The 12,458-nt window shown below is 36.4% G+C and overlaps 1 pseudogene; it reads right to left on the bottom strand.

Moving 5' to 3' along the window:
- Nucleotides 1-4,024: 4,024 nt before the first annotated feature.
- LOC133882099 (rust resistance kinase Lr10-like) lies at nt 4,025-5,202 on the bottom strand (annotated as a pseudogene).
- Between the last annotated feature and the right edge of the window lie 7,256 nt (nt 5,203-12,458).

Genomic DNA, 12,458 nt, shown 5'->3' with positions numbered 1-12,458 from the left:
TAGAGCAAAAGAGTGTGTGAGAATAGAAGTTATTTGGGGATGAGATTGAGATCCAGTACATTAATTGTCTGTCTTATTATTCGCAATTTGGGCATGTAAGTGTGAGAGGGCCCTTGTGCAGCCCACTTGCTCTGACAAGTGAGCCTCATCAGGGGCCTTCTCACAATTGTCTGCCCTGGGATGGGAGAGAGACAAAAAATAGTTTACCCAGATAAGAAGCGTAAACCATTTTACCATTTTACTCCTTGTGAATGTTATTTTATTTTATTTTTTTCAATTAAAAATATTTTCAGATTGACCAATATTTTACATCATACTAAACACTCAAAAATAAGAAAAATATTTTACGCCAAAATAAATATGACTTCAGTGACCGAAATTTTCATCCTAAAAAACAGTCAGTGAAATTAATTTAATTAAGAAGCTACACAACTTTGTGAAAACGTTATTAGGTTTCATTATATTTAAAATAAAAACACACAAAACAAAGAAGTATTTTATTAAAATAAAATAAAACCAACGAACCAATTTATAGCGCTAATATGCCCCCTAATAGTACGCTCATCATATGGGTATTGCTCAAGAATCATCGGGCTTGTTTGGCAAGTGACATTACAGAACAGAACAGAACAGAGTAGTGGGTTGTTAGCTTTTGAAATTAGTAAAAAGTGATGATGTGATATAAAATAAAAAGAATTTGTATAAAAAATTGAAAAAGTTTTGTATTGTAGTGAATTTTTTTATTTGAATAGTAATAAAAAATTATTGATGTGATATAAAAAAGTGAAAAAAGTGGGAATGTTTTTATGTTGATTAGTAATGAAAAGTATAAAAAAATGAAAAAAAATAAAGTACATGAACAGTACTGTAATGTATTGTTCCTTGACAAACAACCCCGATCTTTGCAGCAAGTTTCCCAAGATCTTTATTAGTCCATTACCATGAACGGGCCTGATCAGCCCAAAAAATCAACCAATCATGAATATTAATGTTCCATTCTCGGAACAATCCCATATTCCTTGGGCTTGAATCCAGCTCGTACATTGAGTTGAAGACTTTGCGGCCCTCAAAAATCGATCAGGCCCACATGGGCCACATGGCTACATGTGCATTGGCTCGACACAAATGCTAATTACCTTAGATAAAAGTAGGGGTATTGCTATAAGGAGGACTAAAATCATTAATCTTAGGGGAAAATGATAGAAATACTTACAGTACACAACAAGTGCAGAACACTAAGACACAATGGAGTGGGACAACAAGTGTACAACAGCAAGACACAATAAAGTAGGGCCTACACATTAAGCCCCACTGCATTGTGTCTTGGTGTTGTGCACCTGTTGTGCACTGTAAGTGCAAGAATCACTCCCCTTAATTTTATGTTATTCTCAAATGTCATGTGACTTTTAAAATCACCATTAAATTTGAAATAATAATTATTAAATTTTGATATAATGATGATTTTAAAAACTACATGACATTTGAGATGTCACAAAGAAAACTCTGGTCTTCCTCATAGTTAGAATTACTCCAAAAGTACGGGTCAAAATTTAGTGGGAGAAGCAATTAATAGTCCACTACTGAACTGACGGCTTACCTAACAAAGGTTCTTTCTCTTGTATTTTGCTCTAGCGTTACAAGAGTAATGCTAAAAAGAGTTACGTTTGTTTTGAAATTGTAGATTCTTAAATTATGTAAATTGAGACTATTATTTATATCAAATGGCTTAAAAAATGCTATTTATTAAAAATGTAGTATGTTACTAAGGAATCAATAAATAAACAAATAAATCATTTAAAAATAGTTTTTCTTCACTTTTGAAGAGACACTTCTTTTCTAGTAAACCAAAAGATAGTTTTTTGTTAAACTCTTTTTAACAATATAAAGTGCAAGAATATGATGGAAATATACTCAATTCTCATAGGTAATATGTCACATTTTTAATTTGCAATATTTTTCACGCCATTCATTTTAAGAAACAGGCCGAATTTACTTAATTTGATAATCTATAATTTTTTAGAAATTGTAGGTCAGGGATCCTTAATTATCCAAAATGGGTCTTCCTTGAATCATTTTGAAATTGATGTGAATTTTAAAATCACCATCAAGTATATAATAAATTACTATTAAATTTTGATTAAATTATAATTTTAAAAGCCATATTAATTTTAAAATGACTATAAAGAGAAAGACAACACTTCGCAAAACATATAGAACTTGTCCACCATATTGTCCGGCTACCACCTGCTTTATTCTTTCATCAACCTTCTCTGTCATGTGGGTCTAATAGTACGTACTTACGGTGGATGATATGGGTGTTGCTCAAGAGTCAAGAATCTTTGGAAGTTTATCTCAATCCAAAGAATCCACGCTTCAAAGCGGGCCCATGAGAAATAAATCCCAAGCTTTTCTTGAGTGGCTAAGAATAAATCCAAGAAAGGTAGACCATGAGAATTAAATAAAGGGGAGACGTAACAGTGGGTTTGGAACTTTTTCTTGACTGACTACAATAAATCCAAGAAAGGTATATAGGTAGACCATGAAAAATAAATGAAATTGATCTCTCAATACAAGACTCGTCGCTTCGAGTCCTCCATGCACATGCAAATTGCTATTAAATATTTCCACATGCATGGGCCCATGATCATGTGTCAATTATTTTGCATGTGATCATGAATAAACCATGGGGTAATTGGCCCCATTGTAGCACTGGAGCGAAATACAGGAAATATTTTAGGAATATTTCAAAAAAAATGGTTTTTTTTGGCACACTTTATAATTTTATGGGTCACATTAGTACACTTAAAAATTCAGAGAGTTATTCTAAAATCGGCTGTTAATTCAAGGAGACTTTTTTATATTTTTCCTTAAATTTAATCATTAAATCAATATTTTAACAGATGCGTCTCCTACAAATCTTTTGTTTAAAGTTTTAAATTAATCTTATTTATGGAAATAACGGGAAGAAGAAAGAACTTAAATGCATCTTCAGATCGTTCAAGCCAAATTTATTTTTCTACTTGGGTTTATGACCAGGCCATTTGCACAATGGAAAGGACATAGAAATGGAAGACGCCATGGAGGAGGAAAGAAAACAGTGAAGCAGATGGTCATAGTGGCATTATGGTACATACAAAAGAAGTCTAGTGATGGCTAGCGCTCTTCAATGAACAAAGTTGTGAAAATGTTTGAATTATGGAGATGTTGAATGCTTACGAATGACTCTTAGAATTGACCATTTCATCGATAACATCACAAATTTCTAAATTTTTGAAAACAAAATTACTAGTATACGTTAATGGGTAGGTTAGATGATTAGCAGAACTTTGAACTTTGCATGCATGTCCATTAAGCACAAATTGCATTAAAGCCAATCCCATCATTGTAACTGAAGAATGAAATGGCCACCCAACCGACAATAATTCTAACTCTGAGCTGGCTAATAAAACTCCACTTAATGTAAACCCCCTCAAAACCATACGCCAAGACCAAAATTTATGACCTCTTATGGGTAACATAATTGTGTGAACCTAATTATCATCAAAGTCCAACTAACCACATTCTTCTCAGGCATTTTCTCAAGCACCTTATACACTAAATTTACATCTCGATCCATTTCCCCTTACATATCAATCAAAGCACATCCAACGTATACATATATGAAACCCAAAACCTAGGGTGACTTCAAACCTCCAACCATTGTTGTATCATTGTATTCTTCCAAAGCTTTCAAAAAATAGTTGCTTTAAATGTTCGTTGTGTTCCACATTCAAAAATATAAATTTATCAATTGTGACTGTGATTATCCCTAAGTGTCAAGGATTAGTGTAATCCAATATACCAAAAATCAAAAATTAAACGATAACTAGTGGATAAAGAGGAATAGCACCATAACTTCTCAAACTGAAACTCTATTCAATGATTAAGCATGAGGAAATAGATTCAGAATACAAATAAATAATATAATAAGAAGAGTTATCATGAATCAAATGAACTCTAATTTACTATATATAAATATCAAGCATCTTTGTGCTATCAAATACGCATGAGAAAACTAACTACTCGCTAGACTGACATGCATATCAATTACTTTGCATTTAAAATTGAGCTAATTGATTTGATTCATCTGATTGAACTGACGAGCAACTTTGATTCGAATATTCTCTAGCATCCATTATGGGTCTCTCTAATGATGATAGGGTAGGCATGGGAGGCATTCGTAGGCATTCAACATCTCCTTCAAGCATTTCTACGACATTGTTCATTGAAGGGCGATCACAAGGCTTCATCTGTATGCACCATAATGCAACTATGATCATCTTCGTAATCATTTTCTTTTCCTCCTCCGTGGCATCTTCTATTTTTATGTCCTTTCCATTATGCAATTGGTCACAAACCCAAGTAGGAAAGTAAATTTGGCTTGAATGCTCTACAAATGCATTTACGTTCTTTCTTCTACTCGCCATTTCCATCAATAACATTCCGAAACTATATACATCAGATTTGTAGGAGACGCCTCCAATGTTTTTGTAGAATAATTCAGGAGCCATATATCCTAATGTCCCTCTTGCTGTAGTTAAAGAAACAATGTTATTATCTACTGGATACAGTTTTGCAAGGCCAAAGTCAGACACCTTAGGAATAAAATTCTCATCGAGAAGAATGTTATGAGGCTTGATATCAAAATGCAAAATTTGCATGTCACATCCTCGATGTAAATATTCAATCCCACGAGCAACTCCTATAGCAATATCATATATTTTCTTGTTGCTTAGGACGACATTTTCTTCTGGCGAAAAAAATGTACTTATTCAAAGACTCTTTAGGCATGAATTCATATATAAGAGCCCGGTTTGACCCTTGAACGCAAAAACCAATAAGTTGCACTATATTAACATGGTGAATCCTTCCAATGGTTGCAACTTCATTTATAAAATCTTGTCCATTAGCTTTAGATTTACCTAACATCTTTATAGCTACAAAACGGCCACTTCGAAGCGTTCCTTTATATACAGTGCCATAACCTCCTTCACCTAATTTGTCCTTGAAACTTTTAGTCATCTTCTTAATTTCTGAGTACGAGTACCTTATTGGCATGAGGTTGTTGTGCGTTTGTAGAAATTCTTCAACAGCATCATATATAGATAAATGCCTTCTATGCCATTTATATATTAAAAACGCAATCACCCATAGAGACCCTAATACAGTTATTACCGCATGCTGTCCTCCTGAGCAGGAACATCCAAACACTAATTAGAACAAAACAAACTTATTGCTGCAATATTGGTGTAAGCATAGTTCTTTTAGTTGAAAAAATATTTACATGCAACTTCCAATTAATCACCTAGCTTCCTAAATCCGTGTATTAATCACGGTACGTATTCGTTGTCTTTTTCAAATAAATGTCATAAGTATATTCATCTTGTCTCCAAGTTCAAACTATTGTCATGTTTCACATATTTCTAAGGAATGATCTATGAAAAAAAAAAAAGAAAAAAAAAAGAAACAATTAGCAAATATCAATGGAGAGAGAAAAGTTCTTACCAATAATAAGTCCTACCCAGGAAAAGGCTGCAACGGGTAAAAAAAAAAGATCAATTAATTAGTAAGTAATGAGAACATAAATAATTTGAAAACAACTTATTGGGACAATAGAAAGGTTTGAAACAAAACCAGAAAGATTTACGACTCGAAAATACAACAAACCTTTAGTGAGAGTGAGAAATCTAAGATTTCAGACAGAAAATAAATGCGCAAAAGGAAATAAATTCTTTTGATAACCTTTAATTAGGATATTTAATTTGAGATTAGTTAAAACTATTATTATGTCTTTACTCACCAAAACTGTAATCGACAGGGTCGCAACGAACATGAGTCGCCTCATCCAAGTAGCAATTCTCACCAAAACTGAATGAAGGTGCCGGTTGGCAAAAAACACGATTGGCCTTATCCAAGTAGCATTCTTTTTCGGAGTATCCGTATTGGAGCCATGACAGCTCAAAACCATATAACAATTCATTGCGGGCGTCTGAACAAGAAATATTTGGGGCATCAATATTTGCTGGAAACGATGTCAGAAACATTCGTTCTACTTGGCACGAGTCCTCCACGTCCGATGCATTCGTTCTGCCGACTTTAACATATCTATACCTTTTGGAAGAGTTGGACAAATACTCTGATCCATTACCAAAGCAAGTAGAAGTCTCCAAATAGAATGGAGAATTCACCGGATTTTCACACATCACGAAAACCCCACTCCTTGATAGTACTTCGGAAAAACTCGATGACGACTTTTTTTGATATGTGCTATATGGATCCCCATAACTGAAATTATTCATGCTTAGAAAATATCGAGGGGGGATTGATAATACCTGATCAATACTAGAGTCTACCACTCGGATTGTATAGTTGTCGTAATTGATTTGCCGTACGTAGTATTTTCCGGCATACATGCAAGTATAACATTGTATGGTTGTTCTCACATGACAGGGTGTACTTTCGTTCGCCGCAGTATTTTGGATCACCTTTTAAGCTAAACGGATAGCTTATGTTATGGATATCACCCCAAGAAGAAGGAAAACAGTGATTACCATAATCAGAAGTAGTTCTACTAATAAAAGCTAGACAGAATATAACGACAAAATCAACAGCAAGAAGGACCATGAGTGCATAACTCATTTTTCCTGCCATTTGTTAGATAGAGGATTTTTTTTTTTTTTTTTTCTTCGCGTATATATAGCTTTCACAGCTGCATACAAGTTTCTGGTAATGATCTTAGGTGTGGGAAATAATGAATATAAACTTCAAAAAGTTCTCTTTTTTGTTTTACCTACTCTTTTTTCAACACAAATTTAAATAGATCGATTTTTTTTTTTTTTTTTCATTCTCTACTTGTTTTTAAAAATATTATTTTTTGGTATTTTTTATTCCATTTTTTTCACCATTATTAGCAAAATCCCCAAAATCAACCGAATAATATTAGCAAAATTATCCAATGGATATGTTGAAGGAAACCACAAATTTCTTGGGTGTTTTCTCTGGAGAGAGTGTCGAAGAGGGAGAGATTTTGAATCTCCACAATTATCACGGCCTATATACTCTTTTATTTTACTTTTTGAGTAACAATATATACCATATTTTTATTTTATAATACTGACACAATAGTTTCAACTAATTCTTTAATTTTTTTTAAATAATAATAATTAATCGAGCTTAACAAATCAACGGTATAAAATGATTATTAAATAAATACAGTATCCGTATCATCACTCTTTCGTAAAAAGGAAGAATTTGCACGTGCACTTTTCCCTGGTCCCTACAAAGAAAACCAAGGATGCATGGAATCTTCGTGAAACCTTCATATGACAGTTAGCCCTTGACTGACTTTCTGCTTCAAATTAATTTTTCCACTGAATAGACCAACCCGCGGAATATTGGAAGCGTACGTGATGCTTGCTTAGTCAATTATGACCCCCGGCCAATGAAAAGGCACCACATGCATAATGAAGGAAAGAGACGAATTGACTGACTTAATTGACAGTTAGCCCTTAATTGACTGACTTTCCGCGGAATGGAAGCGTACGTGATGCTTGCTTCTTCAATTATGGTCCCCGGCCATAATGGATTAATTGATTGTACGTAAACCTTTCTGCCAATGAAAACGCACCGCATGCATAAATCATAATAAAGGAAAGAGACGAATGTTTAATATCTACCAATTTCAGTCAATTACGCGTATGACCCTTTCAAATGCATCTAAGTTTCAAGCATGCATGCAGGAAAATTCATCTTCATGAACCTTTCATGTGTTATAAACAACTTTAAAATCCCGTTTGTTTCGAAATAATATGTATATAACTAAAAAAATCATCCTAAAACCTTTTTTTATTTATTTATTTTTATTTTTTTATAGATACGTTACAAAACCAACCAAAGCCAAAAGCTTTGGGATCAAACTACAATTGAGGATTCATATATAGAGCAACGTTGCGCAAGGGATCAGCGCCACCGACAAAAGGAATAGGCGAAGGATGGGAACCAGAGAAAGTGGGAATGCTGCTAGATCTAAATCTAGCTACGGCCCAATGTGCCACATAATGGGCACCGAAGTTTGCACTTCTATTGACTTTCCGTGCTGACCAAGAAGAATTAGGAGGAATAGAGTCTAATGTGGTGGTAATGATGCCAGTGATACGCCAATCCTGAACAATTGTTGGGCATTGAAGAGTAAGGATGACAACTTGAGAATCCCCTTCTAGGATGAACCTATTGAGGTGGAGCGAGGCAGCTAGAGAGACAGCAAGTTGTGCAGCTAAAGCCTTGCCTTTATTAGGAGAGCATTTGGACTGTATTTGGGAAGCTATCTTGATCAATTGTCCATTATGAGTCCTACAAATAGTAGCTTGGCTAGAAAAGGAGTCTTGTATTGCAGTATCAAAATTGATCTTATACCAATTCAGGGGCGGCCAGATCCATTTTTCTGGAATGGGTTCAAGCGTATGTGACCAAGCAACACAATGCTAGTGATATTTTTTTGTAATGAGCTTGGCAACAGTACGAACATCAAAGGAAAGCCCATCATGGAATGCTTTATTACGGTGGAACCAAAGCAGGTCGCATGTGACCGTAGCAAAGACTTGAAAGTGATGATGTTCAGAACTGGGGATATTCAGATTGGCTCCAGGGGAGAGAATAATTTTGATCCAGTCTTGTAAATTGGGGGAATCCAAAGTTGTAGAATCAAGCGGCCATGGCGAGAGACGCTAATTAATTATCGCAAAATGAAAATGAAAGAAGAGATGCCGAGTAGAGTTAGGTCCAGACTTACAAAGCGGGCACAGAGTATTAGGTCTATAAGTAGGAATAATAGTGTGTAGCTGCGTGGTCGTTGGGAGAATATCCTAGGCTATTTTCCAAAGAAAAAGTCTAAATCGGTCTGTGAGTTGTAACTTCCAGATATTCTTCCATAGAGAAGATGGGGATATGAGGGAGGTACCAATAAAGTCATTATTCAGAATTGCAAGGTATGCCGAGGTGGTGGTGAACCATCCAAAGCAAGAGGGGGTCAATAGGTAACTTGAGTCAACCTCCTATGAAATAGGCAAACGGCTAATCGCATAAGTAGAGGAAAAATCAAATATGCCATAGAGAAGATGCTCGTTCCACTGTCGTGTGCCTGGAAGAATGAGATAAAAGATAGAGAGGGATGGAAGGTTCCTACTATTGGGGTTTCTTGGAGAAGGCCGATAAGAAAGGAGGGAAGGAACCCAGGCTGTAGACCAAATGGGCTCAGAGCTAGTTGTAGTGATCTTCAAACAAGAACCAGAAATCAGATATTGCTTGCATTTTTGGATGCCTCTCCAAAGCTAAGAAGTCGTAGGGGAAGAGGGAGCCCAAAAGAAAGAACCATAATGTAAGTATTTTTTTTGCAAGTGCTGAACCCATAAGGAATTGGGATGAAGGAATTTCCATCTGAGTTTAGTAATAAGAGCTAGATTTGTGGTGAGCATTTTCCTGAGACCGAGGCCACCTTGATTTCGGGGAAGACAGATCGAATCCCAAGATTTGAGACTCAGATTAATTACGAGATTTATTGAAGGGAAACCCCAACCAGAAATCTTTGAAACGTCAATCCAAAGTCTTGCACAGGGAAGATGGTAAGAGGAAAGTACTCATAGCAAAAGTAGAGATTGCTATTGCCGTAGATTTAATGAGAACAGTCCATCCAGCTTGAGATAGAGTCTTTGCCTGCCATCCAGTGATTTTTGAAAGAACTTTATCAATCAATGGTTGGAAAGCCGCCTTGCGAGAGGATCCAAACAACAGGGGTAGCCCCAGGTAAAAAGGGACAAAGGTCTTCAGACGATAAAGAATAATTCTCAGGATACTGGCAAGAGAGGTGTTCTTGTTGAAGAGAATGGAAGATTTCTCATTATTAACTTTTTGACCTGACCAACTGCAGTATTTATGGAGACAGGATGTGATCACTATCGCCTCAGAGGAAGTGGCCTTGGCAAAGATAATTAGATCATCCGCAAACAAAGATGGTTAATTGGCGAACAAAATTTGGAAATTGAAATTCCTTTGAGAAGACCAATGGATTCTTGTTGTTGAAAGAGTCTGGAAAGAACTTCGGTACCTAGAATAAAAAGGAAAGGAGACAATGGATCACCTTGACAAAGTCCTTGGGTAGGAGTGAAAAGCCCAAAAGGGGATCCATTAATCAGAACCGAAAAAGAGGTGGTGGAAACACAGATCCTTATCCAATTGACCCAGGTGGGGTGAAAGCCCAATTTAAGCATTATGGTTAATAAGAAATCCTATTCCATTCAATCAAATGCTTTTTTCATATCAATCTTCACAGCCATAAGGCCCCCACAACCTTTCTTGGATTTGAAAGAGTGGAAAGGTTCATGGGCCAGAATAGAATTATCTTGTATCATTCTAGAAGGAACAAAAGCCTATTGATATGGCGAAATAAAGTGATGCAGAAGGCCCTTGAGTCTGTTTGCCAAGATTTTGGAAACAATCTTGTAAATAATATTGCAGAGACGGATCGACCGGAAATGATGAACCATAGAAGGACCCATTTGCTTGGGAACTAAAGCAATGAAAGTGTGATTGTGCTCTTTCAGAAGATGATTCTTATTGAAGAAATTCCAAATGCAGCTGAGAACCACCGGTTTTACAAGGTTCCAATATTTCTGAAAAAATAAAAAATAAAAAACCCCTATGAACCCTTCCAGACCAAGAGCCTTTGTTGCTCCAATACTAAAATTTGAATCATGAATTTCCTGCTCAGAAGGCATGGAACAAATGGAAAGATTCTCCTCCATGGAGATAGTATTGTCGAAGAGATTGAGGAGTTCATCCGGAAGGCTAGGATGGGAAGAGGCAAAGAGGTTTGCAAATTGAGAACATAGTGTGGTTCCTATTGTCTGTCAATCGGAAACCCAAGCACCGCTTGATAATTTGAGGAAATCAATGGCGTTCCAACGACGCTTGATAAGAGTCGAAAGATGAAAGAACTTCGTATTAAGATCTTTGCACGTAAGCCATTGTTCCCTAGATTTGGAACGCTAGAGAATTTCCTCTTTGCATAGTAGATCATCAATTGCTTTCTGCAAACCCTATTCTTGAGAATAAAAGTTAGACAAATTACTAGACTGCTGTAGAGCATCAAGCTAGGATGTTAATGAATGAAGTTGATGTTGGATATTGCCAAAAGAAAGACGATTCCTTGATTTGAGAGCCACTTTTGTAAAGCGTAATTTCTGATTCAGAATATGTCCCGGGGAGCCGAAACAATTGGTAGACCATGCAAGATTAATCGTGGAATAGTAGTCAGGATGGTGTGTCAAAAATTCCTCAAATTTAAATGGTCGTAACAGAAAATTCTTAAATTGAGCAGTGTCAAGGAGAAGAGGGTTGTGATCTGAACTCCATGCCGGGAGATGCAATATGGAAAAGGACAGGAATAAATGGACCCATTGGGAGGAAGCTATACCACGATCTAGACGTTGGAGAATAAGATTATGTCCATCCCGATGATTAGACCAAGTGAAAGGAGTCCTAATAAACCCCAAATCAACCATACCATTAGAATTAACAAAATCATGAAAAAAAATCCATAGAGGAAGAGGCATACGGCAAACCCCTAGCTTGTCTTGCTATGAGAGGATTATATTAAAGTCACCAATACAAGCCATGGTCCATTAAAATTTTCACCCAATTTCAACATATTATCCTATAATTGAGGTTTATTAAATGCATAAGGAAAACCATATATACAAGAAAGCATCCACGGATGGTTAGGGGGGTCAGAGTAACACCAAGTACTTATTGTATTTGCATTAGTTTGAAAACACTCTAAATCAACACCAAGTTTCCATGCTAACAAAAGGCCTCCTTTGGAACCAAGAGGAGGAGCATGGACCATCAAAAAAAAAAAACCCAAACCATTCAATATAATACAAGCAGCAAATGGAGGAAGTTTTGTCTTAGATAGGTAAAAATATCAGGAGAATGTTTCCCAACCTTAGCCCGTAAGCTGCAAATTGTAGAGGCTCGGGCCAGACCTCTACGATTCCATGCTAGGAGTTTCATTGTTGGGGAGGTAGACCCGCCTGGTCCACCCCCTCTACATCAGCTTGCTGCTCTAGGGCAGGCGCAGAATTAGGATCAAACTGCTGAGCAGCTTGTATGCTAGAGAACACATCAAGACCTCTAGTTGCCCTGGAAAACCTACGAAGAGGCCTTGGAGATACTGAAACAGAACCATGACTAGAAGCTGGAGCATCATCATTAGGAGAGGAGCTCTCTTGAAGTGGCACAGAAGCTTGGGCGATTGAAGTAGGAGTAGAGGAGAGTCCTTCATTGTGCTGAGGTTGAATAGACCAAAAGGTTCCCTGTGAGGAGCCCCCATCCTTCAACGAAGCCAGAGAAATGGCTGCCAGTTC

Source organism: Alnus glutinosa, chromosome 11, assembly GCF_958979055.1.
Source record: "Alnus glutinosa chromosome 11, dhAlnGlut1.1, whole genome shotgun sequence".
Lineage (NCBI taxonomy): Eukaryota > Viridiplantae > Streptophyta > Magnoliopsida > Fagales > Betulaceae > Alnus > Alnus glutinosa.
Note: the sequence above shows the minus strand (reverse complement) of the source record. Positions and strands in the feature narration are given on the sequence as shown.